The 17,613-nt window shown below is 32.8% G+C and overlaps 1 long non-coding RNA gene and 1 pseudogene across 2 annotated transcripts; both read right to left on the bottom strand.

Moving 5' to 3' along the window:
• Positions 1–2,999: 2,999 nt before the first annotated feature.
• On the bottom strand, positions 3,000–5,573 carry LOC147548963 (uncharacterized; annotated as a pseudogene).
• An 8,645-nt stretch (positions 5,574–14,218) lies between these two features.
• Positions 14,219–15,962, bottom strand: LOC147548964 (uncharacterized). Of its 2 annotated transcripts, XR_015237811.1 has the most exons (5): positions 15,605–15,962; positions 15,396–15,508; positions 15,257–15,323; positions 15,075–15,152; positions 14,219–14,888 (listed from the first exon to the last, which is right to left on the bottom strand). It is a non-coding gene; the product is annotated as an uncharacterized LOC147548964 (long non-coding RNA). The 2 variants fall into 2 exon arrangements; XR_015237809.1 differs by having other exon boundaries at positions 15,396–15,962.
• Between the last annotated feature and the right edge of the window lie 1,651 nt (positions 15,963–17,613).

Genomic DNA, 17,613 nt, shown 5'->3' on the forward strand with positions numbered 1-17,613 from the left:
CAATTTTATATATGTGGGCAATTAGCTTTTGATTGAATAGCAAGATACAAGGAAAATAAAGGAAATGTACTGAAATTTCAAACAGTTTGACTGAAGACTTTGTAGCTAGCTTCCCTGCTTTCCTGCCATTGACTTACAAAATGTCACTATCCTTTGCCCTTAATTACCAACTACTTTCTTCAAAGAAATAATATTTATTCAAACTTCAGAAATTTATTAAATCTAATAGCTACAAAATGATATTAGCTTTTCAAACTTTAGATCTATATTAGTTTTCTTTACAAAAATAAACAATTGAATGATACACATCTTTCTATTAATATATGAGGCAAGTTTGGTTAGTTTTTAGCTTATTGGTTTATTGAAAATTTTAATGTGTTTGGTTGGAAGAAAGTGGGCCTTTTATTATACTTGAAAAATCTATTTTTTCTAGAAATCAGGAGCCACATAATTCTGGCTTGTGCATAATTATTTCTCAAGATAGAGTGTGAAACCAGTTCTTTCTCTTTCGTTACCACCGTTGAACATTCACTGCCACCATTCCACCACCACGGTCATAACTCCACCAACAGTACCATCGTGATCACAACGTCAGCACCATTACCATTCCAGAACCACTGTCATTGCCACACCTCCACTGTCACCACCACAAAACAAATTGTGGCGGCTACATAGCCACCATCCCATCCGCCACCACTACACTGCCACCATCACCATACTCAGGGGTGGATCCAAGGGGGTGCGGCCGCACCTCCCGAAAAAAAATATTAGTAGTAATCTTTCTTTTAAAGTAAGGGGAATGAAATTGAAATTGAAATTGATACAATTATGTTGTATAACCTATCGTAAATGAAAGAAAAGAGAATTGTAGTGATTTGTATTGATTTTCATAGCTATTACATAAGAACATTATAAGGAGTAATACAAGAGAAAAGTTTAAGCAATTGAACAATGTGGGACTATATTGGACTATATTTTTAACATTCACTATCAAACGAATGACTTTTGATAGTGAAAAATTCATGAGTTCGATAAACAAATTTGTAGATTTTGACTTGATGGAGGCATCATTGTGAGGTTGCTATGTTGTTGTTTGTTGTTGATTTTGCTTTTCTTCACTTGAAGAAAAGTTGGCACCATTGCCAGGTTATGTTGATGTTGATATTGTTGTTGATTTGCTTTTCTCCACTTGAAGAAAAGTTGGCACCATTGCCAGGTTTTGATGTTGATGTTGTTGATTTTGCTTTTCTCCATATGAAGAAAAGTTGGCACCATTGCCAGGTATTGACAATTACTAACCATTGTCCGGTTGACAATTACTAACCACTGCCCGGTTGACAATTACTAACCATTGCCCGGTTTTGGAGACCTTCCTACCTTGGTTTTTAATAGCCCTCACACATGATTATTACTCCAACATCATCAATGCAATTCAAGTTTTTGATCTACTTGATTTTATGTGTTGTTGAACATAAACACTAGGAATCATTCGATCTTGACCTTCCCACTTCTATTCTTCATTTATACTCTTTCTCATGTCTCCTCTTCTTTTGATCTTATAGAAAATATAATGGAACCAAGTAGCATACTAAAGTAACAAATTTTTGAGAGTTCTCATCTTGGATATAAGAAGTATGAGCAAATCAATTTAAGAGAATTAACTCTTTTGCCATAAAGGAACCCACAAACATGTTTTCAAAAACATCAAAAGAAAACCATCTTTGAGAATAAGCATGATTTCTTTAATACATTCTATCAAACACTTCATGTGCATCATATTGTAAATCAAAATTTTAGAGAACTATAAGTATAGTTTCAAGATAAACATGGGGTATATAACTATTCTAACAAAGAAATCCATGAATTCTTTTCCCCCTCTCTAATAGTTTTCCAATTTCTCTCAAAATATAACTTCATGGACCATGGATACACATAGATTTGATGTTGGGGAGGACTTGACATTTGAAATGCTTGAGATCATTGAAGAGTATATCATGTGATTTCTTCAACAAATCACTCTTCTTTGGATCTTTCATCTTCTTGTTAATCTTCATCATCTTCAAATACTATTGAGAAAAGTATTGAAGAATGATTATATCTCAACACTAGAAGAGAACTACTCTTATTTGAAAGAAAGAAAAAAAAACACTAAACTTGAACTAAAAACCGATAAAAGTCCGGCGGACGGTAGTCATTAATGGGACTACCGCCGCCGGCAAGCGGAAGACTCTATTGACTAACCCAAGAAAAAAAACCTAGAAGCTCTTATACCATGAAAGAAAAGAGAATTGTAGTGATTTGTATTGACTCTCATAGCTATTACATAAGATCATTAGAAGGAGTAGTACAAGAGAAAAGTTTAAGCAATTGAACAATGTGAGACTAAATTGGACTATATTTCTAACAGTAAATATATACGGATTACAGCACATCATGTCACACGTAGTCCACTATCGGGTAAGTGATAAAAATTTTATATGAGATTTTTCTGAAAATTTGGTACTAATCATAATAATGTAATCACCAACTTGACTAAGAACACAACCTAGGTAGAGTAGAGTATAATGAATTTGGTTTCTCCTAAGATCAGCGAATGAGAAAATATCAGATCAACGAATGAGAAAATTAAGTTTCTCCTAAGATTACACATCTTCAACCGATCAAACAACAAATTACGTACTATATGACGCAGATCGTATGCATTTGGTGAATTTAACACATAAATTCCAAACATATTCAATTATGTAATAGAATAACTAAGTTGATCTGAACTTCATAATTTGAAACAAAATGGTTTGTGAATGTACTAAAATGGTTCATTCAGGGGCGGCCCAAACAATTGGGAGGCCTAAAGCGAACTAAAATATGGGGCCCTTCATACACTAAGTACTAAAAAGAAAATTGTCAACCATATAAGTTTGAAAAAATTGACAAAAAAAATATAAACCTGAACTTATTTATTAAATAAAAAGTGCACCGAATCTACATATAGAGATGAGCTAAATATATTTTGAAAACATTCTTCTTGCTTTTTGAGATGCAAAATTACTAATTATCCGTTCATAGTCCAACTCTTCAGTCATATCTTGTTCAGTTGATAACATAGCTAACCCGTTCAATCTCTCTTGTGACATGGTGGAGCGGAGGTAAGACTTGATCAACTTTAGCTTAGAAAAACTTCTCTCAGCAGAAGCTACTGTAACGGGTATAGTTAATAAAATTTTGTAAGAAATCCAAGCATTTGGAAAATTTAATTCTCTAAAATTAGAACTGATAAAATTAAGCACTTCAATTGCTTTCCTTATGCCAGTTGGTAAAATCACTTTTAAGACTTTGAGTTCTGAAAACAATTGTGTTCCATCAATATCAGATTGCATGTCATGCTTCAAATAACCTTCAAGTTTGAGACAATAATCTTTTAAGCTTTCATCATCCGCAGTAGTGAATCTTTTCAGATCAAACAGAAACCCAAATTTTTTGTCATATTCTTGAAACTGCTCAAACCTAGTCTTCAATGAAATCCGACCTTGATCAACGATATATAAGAAATAGTTTACTTTGAAAGATTCTTCAGCTATCTGAGTCGTTTCATTTGTGACATTGGTATCCTCATCAAATTGTTTCTTTCTACGAATGACACGTTTTTGTCAGAATATAGGCTCAATATCTAAGGCATCTGCAATATCCTTAGCTGCTAAAATAGCTGAAACAAATCCGTTTTCTCTATAATCGTCAAAAAATTTGATCAGTTCCTGTAACTGAGTTATAGCAACATCAATTTGCATATCTTCACTTTGAAGAAATTTGCTAACAACATTCACTACATTTAACAAATCAAACCAAATGCATAAACCAAGTAAAAATTCATAACTTTCTAAATCATTGGTTACCAAGCTCATGGCATGACTCTTCGTCGTAGCATCTTTTGTCGTATTTGTTAATTGAACCAGTGCATTTCTTATTTCTGGAGCTTGATATCTAATCGCCTTGACTGCTTCAACATGACTTTCCCAACGAGTATCTGACAACGGTTTCACTGTAACTTATATGTTTTCTTTAAGGATTTCCCATCTTTGAGTTGATGAAGAAAATAATGTGTAAATACGTTGTACGACTCCAAAAAAACTTATTGCTTTTGAACAAGACTTTGCCATATCACACAGAGCAAGATTAAGACTATGACAACCACATGGTGTATAAAAAGCTCTTGGATTTTCATCTAACAATCTTCTTTGTACACCTTTATGTTTTCCCTTCATATTAGAACCGTTATCATAACTTTGTCCTCGTATATCATATAAATCAAGTTGATGAGTATTTAATACATCTTTAAGTTTATTAAAAAGACCGCTCCCAGATGTATCATTCACCTTCAAAAATTCTATAAAAAACTCTTCAATCTTTACTGGAATAGTTGTAACATCTACACATCTTATTACAAGAGACAATTGTTCGGTGCAGCTTATGTCAGGAGTACAATCAAGTATAATTGAGAAGTATTTTGCTTTCTGAGTTCTTTGAATGATTTTGTCTTTAATTTCCCCTGACAGTGTGAGTATCAATTCATTTTGAATTTTGTGACTAAGATAATGTGAATATATTTCTTTCTTCTGAACCCGTCGAACATGCTCTTTCATAATTGGATCATATTCAGCAATCATTTGAATAAATTGACAAAACAACCCGTTGTTACGATCATAAATCTTTTCTTTCTTACCACGAAAAGCTAAATTGTTACTAGCAAGAGTTTTCACCAGTGCAATTATTCTTATCAATACCTCCTTCAAATGATCTCTCTCCTTGTTAATTTGATCTTGTGTATTCTTATCAATGGTTGTATTACTTTTCAATCTTGTTTCCAACTCGATCCAAGCACTCATATTTATAATATGCTCAATGTTCGTCTCATGTTGTTTAAGTGTGGCCCCCAAATTACGCCAATCATTTGTTCCATCTTCAGCTAAAAAAGATGACATCTGGTCTTGCTTGAATAACTTGCAACAAAAACAAAATACTTTGTCCAACACATTTGAGTACACAAGCCACTTCCTATCTTGTTTATCTCCGTTAGATAAATGTCGGGTATAGAACTTCAAAGAAAAGTGTCTCTTAAGAGCATCTTTTGGGAAATCATCTTCATCTCTTAAAACTCTAACAGGTCCTCTTTCGACTAAAATGTCCCTTAATGGTTGATCGATTGTTTCCCAACTAGCTGGATCACTAAAATCTTGATTGATATTTTTGTCTTCAATTGCTTTATCAATGTTTTTGTTGACAAATCCTTCACTATAATTTTCGTTTTCTTGTTCTTCAACAATAGTTTCGTTTTGTAGCCCTTCATTTGTATTATCATGCCCAACATTTTCATTAATTATTTCTTCAATGACATTCCCCTCAACGGAATCTTCAATTACGTTAGTAAGTTCTACACTAGAACTACCCATTGTAGAATTTTCCGGATCTATAGTTTTCGCAAAGTATTTATTTAGGGATCCTTCTTGAGATTTCGTCAATTTCTCTAACCTTTTTTTCTTTTCTCTTTTAGCATGACCTGATGGATGTGTGCGCTTCATTGTTACACTAATTTCAATAAAATTATGAAAGTATTGTGAGAGTTTTGACCTAAAATTGAAAATTAAAACTAATTAAATCAACCACATACTCTAGTTGAACCATACAAGTTTATAATTACCAAAGTAACTATGTAGTTGTTATTTGTCAACTCTTATTGTTCAACAATAGGATAGCAATAGTATTAAAAGAGATACAACAAACTATTTATAAATTGGGAAACAGTAAATTAACTATTATAAATTGGGAAACAATAAATTAACTATTATAAATTGGGAAACAGTAAATTAAAAGTAATTGATGGTTAAAACAATGAAAGTAAGAGAGAGTCAGAGAACTAAATATCTGATGTTAAGAATGGAGAAGAATTAAAGAGAGAATGAAAGATAACAAATTGTGAATTTTTTGCTTGTTTGCTGAGAGAGAACTAGAGAAGGAGAACACCAGCATAAAAAAAAATTAGAAAAGGTAATTCCAAAAGTTTCCGGACAGAAAATTAGGTTGGACTTAGACTTGGTAGCCGTCAATATTTAATAGAGGTAGAGTAGTTTTCGTTGGAGTCCTGTATGTTTAAAAAAAAGGGAATGAATTAGGTCATTATTACTTTAGAGTGGGCCCCGTCCAAAGAAAGTTCCTTTTATTTTATTTAAAACTTAGTTTTTCTAACTTTCCCAAACAATACAAAGAGTGGTGAGTTTTTTTTTTTACCTATAGGTGCCTTTAAAATATGAGTTTTGAGGCCCTTGCAAAACGGAGGCCCAAAGCAGCCGCTTTGGGCCTGGGCCGCCCCTGGGTTCATTAGTAGAAGGTAAGAGGATTTTTTTTTTTTTTGCAAATATTCACCCAACAAATTTTCTAAAATTGCTCGAGATCATCTCAAACTTTGACTGAAAATTGGTCTACAAATAGTCTTGGGTTAAACTATAACTTAGGTCTTTATTTTAAAAGTACATTTATATTAGTGTGCATGAGTTCAAAGTTTCAGTAAAATATTTGAAGCCATTTTTAAATACATAAACATTTATAAATTAATTAGTCAAAATTGTGCTAATTAGGTGCCTGATAGCTGACGAAAGCACTTAGTCTATAAACTTCTTAATATATCATCATCAAGACTAAAGTACCTAATATATCATCATCGGCTCATGAATTTGCGTAGTGTACATGCACATAGAAAATAAACTTCAACCTTTTTGAAAAACAAACAGATAAAAAAAATAACGGATAAAAAAAGATACACATTTATTATAAAATTTGACAACACCGAAAATAATAAGATGTAATAAAAAACGCATAAAGACGAAAATAAAAAACCCGAGGTGATTGATCTTCCCTATTGAAAATTCTTTCAAGTTCACAAAATATGATATTCACAATCTCAGCACAGACAATTTACAACTGCTGTAAAAATACAAATTGGCAAACGTTGAAAAGAAAAGTTGATGATGAAAAAAATATGATATTCACAATCTCAGACGAAAAATAAAAAAACTCGAGGGTCTGAAACAGCGGATTGAAAAGAAAATTTGATGATGAAAAAATGTGCAACTTTGGAAGGTTTACGTATAGATAAAAGTATATAAGTGCCTTTAACTGATCTTTATTTTTGAGTCTTCCAACTCAAATTTTTCAGGCAAGTTATAGCTGCATTAGCATTCGAAAAATAGACATGCTTAAGATAGAATTACGAAGAAACAGCTTTGAAGAGCAACTACCGAATATCATGAACCTAAAAACTGAGGGTCAATATTAAAGTAATAAAAATATCTTTCTGTACCAATTCTTGACATTCTTATCACTTAATTTATACTAACCTTAACACCAACCCTTGAAGACTATTGGTGTCCCATCGTTGATTAGCCTCTCTACCACCATTCTCATTCGACCCAATAATTGATCCTGCTTTCCCTAACGCCATTGCTAAACAAACATGCTTTACTACTTGTAACTGGATCCACAATAGTACCTCACTTGTATTATTAAATCCTCTCTTTACTTCCTCATAGTCTTAACGGACAAATTTAAAACATGCCCCTTTGAGAAGTTTAAATTTTCAGTTCTCACCTCCTTCCCAAACAACATTGTCCTGATATTCTTTCAAAATTATAAATTTGAACTATAAAAATAATAAATGTTTGACGGAGACAAAAACTATTCGATACACATTTATACCAATTTACAAGATGATGACTATGTCTTTTTTTGTATCAAAAGGATGATGAATATACATCTTCAACTCTGGAAATGTTAGTTATAATGTTTAGTTTTGTGGTTGTTCATAAGAACGATAGAGTTCTTGAACAAAAAAGGGGGCCATCTTTTTTTGTATCAAAAGGATGATGAATACACATTTATACCTTATGATTACAATGGTCTTCCTGTTCTTATGCTCCCATCTCGAAGGTTTGTCTAAAACCTTAAGATATGACGAAATATACATCTACAACTCGGAGTTCTTGGTTATAATATGGGTTATTTCCCAAATAGCCCCCAACTTTGTGACCGGTTTCCTGTCTAGCCCCTTACTTTGTCAAAAATACCCAGATGGCCCCCTTTTTATATTCCGTTATAACACCGTTAACCAGTCAACATTTATCTCTCTTCCGTCTCATCACCACTCTTTGGCACCTCATCGTCGTCTCCGGCAAGGTCGCCGGCCGGCCATTTTTTCGGTCGGCGACGTTCAAATATAAATTTTCTTTTTTTTTTTAAGTTTTCTCTCTCCTCCGTCTCTAAATTTTTTTTTTTTTAGTTTTCTCTCTCTCTTTAAACTCCGGCGAAGGGAAACCCCTTTCACCGGAGTTTAGAAAGAGAGAGAGGAGAAAGAAATTAAAATTTTTTTTTTGACAGAGAAAACTTAATTTTTTTTTTTATATATTTAAACGTCGCCGGCCGGAAATTGGCCGGCCGGCGACCTCGCCGGAGAAGAAGATGAGGTGGCAGAGAGAGGTGATGAGATGGAAGAGAGAGAAATGTTGACTGGTTAACAGTCTTATAACGGAATCTAAAAAAGGGGGTCATCTGGGTATGTTTGACAAAGTAAGGGGCTAGGCAGGAAACCGGTCACAAATTTGGGGGCTTTTGGGAAAAAACCCTTATAATATTTAGTTTTATGTCGCTACATAAGAATATATTATTAAAATCAGTTTAAGAGATACATGGACGTTTCTAAAGGTGGGGGTAAAAAATTGAGAATTAATGTGTTGAAAGGTCATAAGGAATGAGGGAAGGTTAAAGGAAGGTGAAATGTCATATCAATTTCAATATTTGGATAGAAATATGAAAGTGCAAGATTTATTTCATCCTAGTCAGCCAGAAATTTAAGTGTCTTATACAATAGAAATTTAAGTATTTTATATAATACTAGATATAACCCGTGCCCATAGGGCACTGACAGTTTAGTTGTGATAAATCTCTAAGAAAATATTATAAACTTACACATGATGAGTTTGATATTTAATTAGATATGGCAAATCAACAAAAATAATAAAACTTTGATAGAAAGTAAAAAATGTTGTCAAGCCAGATAGAGTTTTCAAGCATCTCCGAAACATTTCAACAAAAAAACATCTCTGAGACAACATATAGTTGTCAGAAATTATAAAATTGGTACTCGCAATCCTCTTCTTGGATAAGAAAAAGTTGTATATTTCACATGATAGATATTTTTGGTGATAGATATTTAACTCGTTGTCAGAAACATATAGTTGTCCGAAAAGTAAAAAAGTTGTCTAGCGATATAGAGTTGTCGAGCCAAACAATAATAGATATTTAATTGGATATGGTACTCGCATTCTTCTTCTTCGACGAAAAATAACACTATAAAATATGTATGAGTTTTCAAGCATCTCCGCTAAGTTTAACCTCCACCGTCAAAAAGAAGGAAAAACGGTATCTCAACGAAATAAACTTTGCAATATAAATGAATCCATAGGGATATGAAATCTAAGATTACAAAATCCGTAGAAAACATGTTACCAGAAAGTCAAAAACTGATTTACAATTAAAAAAAAAAAAACATTTCATTACATCCATTTACCGGCTAAAACTCGACATATATAAAGGTGGGGAAATGTTCCTTGATTGAGTCCAAAAGCGTAACATCAATGTCAAACCACTACTGCCTTTCTCAGGAAAATCAACTAAGTTCTATTGTTTTGAATAGACTTCCAGTCTTAGTCTTTATAACATAGATATCAGCAGAGTACCATTTGAACTTAAAACAAATGTAAATCAATCAGTAAAACAAAAATATCATTGGCATCTATGCGTTCCACTTTTCCCGAACACTGTTTGAGTAGCGAAAATCAATTGGTTATTAAACAAAATAAAAAAACTAACTTTAATCGAATCACGAAAAGAATAATCTTGATAGCACAAGACTACCTATGCAGATGATGTTAGAATTCCATGAAATACAACACAACACACATAGGCTAGGTTAGTATATCGACATTCAAATCCTTACAAATAAGAACATATTGTTATGGAAACATATGAAAAACAAAACTTTTATTTGTCACCCCAATATGTGTCAGTGAGCAAACCACTTTAATAGTTCGCCAACTGTTGAAGCAAACCAATATAATAGTTTGCCCAACTGTTGAAGCAAACGTGACGAATGAAGAGAATCCAAGGTACAAAGATACTCATAACTTTTTGAAGAAAAAAAAATTGAATTGTTTGTCAACATCAATCATCAATGAACGAACTCATTTGTTTTGTTATTTTTCTCCTTAATTTGTTTTTGTGCTTCACATTCAGTCTTTGATGCTATATGCATGAAGAAAATACACCAACATAATTACTTATTTGATGTTGAAAATAACACTTAACTTATGAGCTTAAAAAATTATTTTCCAGAGAAGATGTTGAAACTTGTTACAAGAAATATAAAACAATGGATGATCGGGTTAGAATGAATAGTTAAATTCAAAAAGAGAAACTCATCGATTCTGAGCAAGTAAATGCAACCTTTTTGAATAACCAGCAATCTAAAAGAAGAATAAAACGTTAAACAAGGGAAGCCTAAACAGATTAGTAAAAGTAGAAGAATAACCGCAAGCTCGAAAAATGGAGTGCCCGAAACTAAAACCTTAAACAAAGTAACGTAAAATTTGTGCAATTAATATTAAAAAAAAAAACAATTAACATCTTGGGTTAAAAAAAACATCATAAGTGGCTTTTTAACCTTTAATAAACTGAAATAAGAAACCACCACTTTTTGGTCTTTTCCACCGTCTATGCATCAAATCAACTGAGAAAAAACTAGTATAAATATCATTTATACTAATAATAAATGGTAAATTCCTATATTGAAAAATATGTATACCCAAATATTTCATCATATTTGAGTAAAAGAGCTATCCAATGTAATGAATCCAGTCTGAAGTTATGTAAATGGGTCATTCAACTACAAATGTTAGTCTAAACTACAGAACTAATTCAGAGTTAAAGTGGAAATCTCGGAAACTAACCTTTGGATATTTAAGATCCTTGAATTCGTTATGTTTCAATCGACCACCAAAAACAACACAAACTCCAATAACAACAACAAGCGGCTTTTCACCACAGGCATTTTGTTGTTGTTGTCTGGGATACCTTTGACCGTTAGTCAATGTCAATTCCATATCAGTTTCCATGCTCCTCATCGACAGGTATCTGTAACGAAAAAAACAGTAAAACAAAGAGGAAATAAATGTCAAACGTCAAATCAACAAGACTAACGAACAATACAAATATAATTATCCAATATATGACTTACTTGCATTCACAAACTTATCTTCGATTGCAAACTTTTAGTGGTTACAAGGAAGTGAATAAGAAACTTTGTAACATAGTGCATTGGGGAACCAATTGAAAGTGCATGAGCAAAACAAAACTTTGTCACAACTTTTCTGAAAAAGATTCTAAATAGTATTTCGTATTTTGCATCTTGCAATAAATAAAAACTCAAGAATAACGTGGCAGTAAAGAAGAGCAAAAGAAAATAAAAATTAAGAGAAAGATCTGGTGGATCATGGATATCATTGGGTAGGTGTAACATTTAAAGAGAGTATAGGAGACTGGAAGAAAGAAAATTGAAGAAATGTACCTATCATCAACTATTTTATACATGTATCCTGCCCTACAATGACTAAAATTTACAAAAGTTGAACATCCTTTAACAATAAGAATGCTTTTAAATTCTTTAAATTCACATTGGGTACGAAAGATTTTACATTAAGAAAGAAAAAAAATCAAAAAATCAAAATGTTTCCCAACATCCCAGTTATGTGTTAGAGACATTTTAACAAACACTTAATATACACGTATTATTAGATGATCATAAGCTATAGTATCTGGTTCATGTCATACAATCTGCAACAATAGAAAAACCTTGTAATTACTAAAAACTAAAAGAAAACTCCTGATGAATTGAGAAAATAAATAGAGACAAAGTGGTAACAAAAAATCACACAGACACATGATGAATAAGAAAGAATTTCTTACTTCACTCTATTAAAGAAGAAGAAGGAAGAAGAAAGGGATGGTTTTGGCGTTTGGAAATCCAATTATCTTTTCTCTATGTAACTCATTTTCTCCATCTTTAATTTTGGACGTTTGGAGATTGACTGAGTAATGTAGGTAGTAAATGGGGAGAGACAGTTATATTAATCTTGGTCATTGAACTATCCCTTGACGGTGTAGATTAGAAAATGAGAGGGGTGTTGACATTCTCTCTTTCATTGGGTGATCAAATTTCATTTTTTTAGGTAGGTAATAGATCCAAGAGTTAAGATTATAGAGAAAATGCAACGAACGCCTGGATTTATCTTTTGGCTTGTCCCAGTCAGCAAAAAACTTTGCGTTTTATATAATAGACTAGGTATAACCCGTGCCTCCGGCACGGCAATTTGTTGAACGCGTTATGTAGTTACCAAGTACTGAGGCACCGAACATACTCTCCAATATGATTTGAAGTATAGTTACATGCCGAATCAGCAGTGTAGGAAGCGTTCGTTTTTTATTGAGTCGTCTTAAAACTGATTTTACATTCATCAATTTTAGAAACAAATATCACCTTAGTGATTTACCAAGTAAGCACATTAACTGACTAAACGTCAATTATGTGAAATCTTTTACCAAGAATATATGTTTAATATTCACATGTCCAAATTACAAGAGGTGGCTAAGAAGCCACTCACAAATATTAAACCATGTGAAAGCTTAACAAAACCTACATTATTTCTTCTCAAGTTTATCGACTGTACATGACTCAAATAATGGTCTTTTTACTGAAAAATAAATGTAGGGGAAGATATAACTGGAGAACTTCAATAAATTCTAACCGAGTTGTAATTCAATGAACTTCGAGGAAGTAACAACAAAAGAAAAGAAAAGAAAAGAAAGGATATATGTGATTGAAGGAACCTAATGAGATTAAGAGAAAAAATTCACTATTCTAGCATCCTTTAACTTGTTAGTCAATCTGTAGTTTCCTCGTCTTGTTGCTTCTTGAGATATTGCAGAGAAGAATATGTTATAATCGTACTGTAGAAGTATAAGAGCACGAGCCATCTAGTATTCCAGATTGTAGCTACTGACAACCTCCTCTTCTCGTGTTTATAAACAGAATGAACAAAAATAGATAGACTATAAGCAACAAATTAATCTGTCATCTAACATTTGACCACAATATGTAGTTTGGCAATGTGGCCCAAAACCAAGTAACCAAAATTTCAACTCATTCTCAATTCTATTCAAGTAGTTGATTGTTGTAAACCAATGAGAAAAGTTGTTTGAAAGATTGAAATTCTGAATAATATGTAGCACGATTATTATAGCTTTTCAGGAACAAAATATGGAGAAAAAAGGACATTGTTCCGGGAACTCCACGTTTTCCACCTTTTGCAGGTTTATGTTCCTTCCCCTAGTAGTCTTTCACTCAAGTTGCTTGAAACATATTACAAAAGAAATATTTATCTTAAATGAATTTCGACATCTTGGTCATCATCAACATGCAATGACCGACTTTGATAACTCAGACTCCATCCAAGACACCTAAATAATCGTCATAAATGTCAACTTTTTTTCGTTCAAACTTATTGTTCGATCAAATGAAATTGAAGCTCCTACAAATTTAAACAAAACATCTAATATACATGACCTAGTGACACAAGTTGGTGCAGGAGATCAATCGGCACGGTTCTAATGCATAAAGTGAACCATACTTGCTCGTTAGGTAAAACAAATGTACCTTGAGATGACTGTCCCAAACAGTATCATCGGCTATCACTAATTTTCGTGTTTCATCCCAGCAAAACCAATTGCTTCTGAAAGGATTGTCCATTGCATTATATTGAGTCGGCAGTTTCAAGTACCAGTTCCTCAGGACTTCTTTATCCACCTGTGACCCGAATTTTGTGTTGAATAACTCAAGCATGAACGGCCGTTCTTCGTTGTGAAATGTCTTTCCAATTTTATAACCTATATGTACGTGTTCTATCATGATATCGATCAAATACTTATTCATTTGTGGTGTCCAATTAGTCTTCGAACAACAAAAGTTGGGGATTATTTCGTGATCCACCACCACATTTTCTGATACATATAGAGGACAAACATTAAGCATATAATCAAAAAATACTAACATATATAGCTACCACTAAAAAATAAGAAAAGATTATAAGTTGAAACAAATAATCTTAAGAAGGTGATAGTATGTAAGGAAAAGTCAGATTCATAAACAGGATAAAATTAATTTTTTTTGATAAGGATAAACAATGCGGAATCAATAAATGACCAATGTTTGGATAATAAATATAATAAGTATAGTATATGAAACCTCCTTTCTGCTTCTGAACGGATATTATTGGTCGAGAGCTTACCTTCTTGAAATTCCATCCCTCGCCGCTTCTGGATTACCGATGTAGAATTCTGAATTGTTCTCCAACCGATTATATCTACCATTGGAAGGTTCGTTCCCATATATCTTGCACATATGATTATAATTTGGCAAGGTTTTAATCTTGTACAATCGTTTACCGCGATGAGCCTGCGGATAATAAATATGAGAAAATTGGCTACTTCGGTTTTTCACAACCTCTTTGTCTTGAATTGTGTATTGAACGCAAAGACCATTTGCCTCCATGCTTTTTTGGGAAAGACATTTCCTTTTTTTATTACCTTTATGAAGCTGGTCTACCATGATCCAGTGAAATATCGGTCCATTGTTGGTGTCCAGGAGTTCTTGAACGACCATTACTGATGGGGGTTAAGTTACCAATCCGTTCAAGAAAAGTAATCTTTGATGATTTAACTGAATGAGAGATGAACTGAAAGATCGAAACAAAAACTAAAAAAATTAAACAAAATGGTAAAGAAAATAAAACACATATTTGAACCAAAAAGGATCTGGATTTAGGTAGAGAAACAAAAAACATACTAAATTATAGAGTAATCTGAATACATCAGCAAAAAAAGGAAATAAAATAAAGAGCGTGAAGAGATTGCTTACTTACACGTCGCAATCTGAGATAATGGCTAGTCTGGACGTCAGTTAGACCTGAAGCAAACTCATGGTTTAGCTTTTGGACTATCTATATAGCAAAATTAACAGTAAATTAACAAAAAAAAAAATATTATGACTGTGTATATAATTTCTGGAATGTCTAAATTAACAAAAAAGTCATGTCTCCAAGACCGTTCGAGTTTTTGACTGAGATAAGTTGAAGTGTATTTCTTCCTATAATATATAGTAGTCACAACCTCTGCAAAAAAGAGAAAGAATTCATCAAGCAAATGTTAAAAAACATTGAGCGAGATGTGAATGTAACACTCACCAAGTGATTTGAAGCCTTAAAAGAACTTCAATGAAGCATTTCTTCATACACTTAGTGAGCAAGAAGTATATGAAGAATAACTTCCTGTAATTTTTTCAATGAAGCATTTCTTCCTGCAAAAAAGAGAAGTATATACTGAACATCAAAAGAATAATTTCCTGTAATTCATAAGAACATCAAAAGAATAACTTCCTGTAACAAAAAAGCACCATTTTGTTAAACCACTTCACTACTTGCACTACTTTCTTGCATCTCTGATTCGAAGACCGATCCCCAACCCTAAATCCAGAAGAGTTAAAGAAAAGAAACATGGGGAGGGAGAGGAACAGTTTCTTTGACATAGTGAAAGTCCAATTAATGGAGAAAATTAAAGATGATTAAGGAGTTGGGGAGATGCAGAGAAAGACAATTTATTTGAGAAAAATGAAGGGACGAGTTTGAACCTGAAACTCATTTGGCCGAACAGATGCAAAATAAGATAGACGGTTAGATTTATCTACTGGTTATGAGCCAACTCTCCATATTACAAACCACCATTTGTTCACATCATTAAGACGTGCATATGGATTTTGGGGGAGAGATGGGGGTTATAATATAGGAATTCATTATCAATAAACCACCATTAATGCACTTCAATAACATTTTCATGAGCAATAATCACCATTTAATATTCATCAACTCTAAATTTGATCAAGAAGCTAGTAGATGGATCTAATGGTTGAGCATTAGTGTTGATCTGGGACGGACGGCTGGATTTATCTCCAATGTTTGTCCCAGTCAGCACTTTTCAACCTGTTTTATTATATAGATGTCTATGAGGTTATCCTAATCATCTAGGATTATTTATTTTGTCCTAATCATATTGATGTGAAAGGAGTAATTAAAATTAAAATATGATATAATGTGAAAGGAATAAGTGCATATTAAAATGAGAAAATGTGGAAGGAGTAAGTACATATTAAAATGAGAAATAATTACAAAGAAACTAATAATGGAAGAGGTAGAGGTAAAGATGGGAGGTTAATAATTATTAAGAAAATAAAAAGAATTTAAGTCATATGTAAATCATATATTCTGGTCCTAATCATGTTAATTTTGTCCTAATCACATATCCTAGTCACATTATTTTGTATTAATTATGTCCTAGTCATATTGATGTGTTTTGTATAATAGATATATAGATATATATATATATAGGTTTATGTAAATATATATCTTCTGATGTATTAAGAAGATATGATCAAGGCACTGGCTTAGAGGTTAATGCGCAGGTTAGAGTGTCGTTCCGACCGTTAGGACACGAGTTTGAATCCCACTACAGGCGTTGTAAGTATCTTTTTTGATATATATGTATTTGTTCCTATATATATCGGTGTGTGTATAGAAGACATCAATTAGAGCTTCGCTCAGTGGTCGAGACATTGAATTGTGGGCCAGTGGCAGTTGAGTCCCACTATAACCAATTTGAAGTATTTAAACTTTTTTATATTGAAATTATTCAATTCAACTACCCTGAACTTAGTAAAATTCAAGGGTAGCTTTAAGGCGCCCCTTACAAGTGTTATAAGCGCCTCCCTCGAGGCAAATTCAACTACCCTAAACTAAATACATCTATTATAAATCCTATAAACTTCTATTTATCTTACCATAAATCCTTACGAGCTTTCAATTCATCTACCATAACCCTATAAAATTCAATTTATCTACCCTAAACCCTATAAATTTCAGCTTATCGACGTTTTGCCCATTTCGACATGTTTGAGTCCATCTAGAGGTTTTGCCTATTTCGACAAAAGTAAGTTGATGCGTCTTGTTGAATTTTACCCGTCAGATTTCAGTACTCTTGACACTATGCTACTTAGTTCTCAGCTTGATAATTACATTTACGATACGAGGCAGAATGATGATTTCTCAAATTTAGATGGGATTGGAGCTTTTGCTAGGACATTGGTGGAAACAAAGAGAGATAAAGCATATCATTTAGTTTATTTGCTTATCACTTTAACACTAACTCCGCCGGTTGCAACTGCCTCCCTTGAAAGAGCTTTTTCGGATATGAAGCTAGTTATAACACACTTAAGAAACCAGATAAGTGATCCATGACTGAATGATAGTTTAGTAGGCTTCATTGAAAAAAGAAGTTTTTAGTGAAAATGACAATGAGTCGATTATGAGAACATTTAAAATATGAACTCTCGTAGAGGTCAATTGCGTTTGT

The sequence above is a fragment of the Eschscholzia californica genome, unplaced genomic scaffold (genome assembly GCF_041429995.1).
Source record: "Eschscholzia californica isolate CP2 unplaced genomic scaffold, dmEscCali1.0.p SCAF_3, whole genome shotgun sequence".
In the NCBI taxonomy this organism is placed as follows: Eukaryota; Viridiplantae; Streptophyta; class Magnoliopsida; order Ranunculales; family Papaveraceae; genus Eschscholzia; species Eschscholzia californica.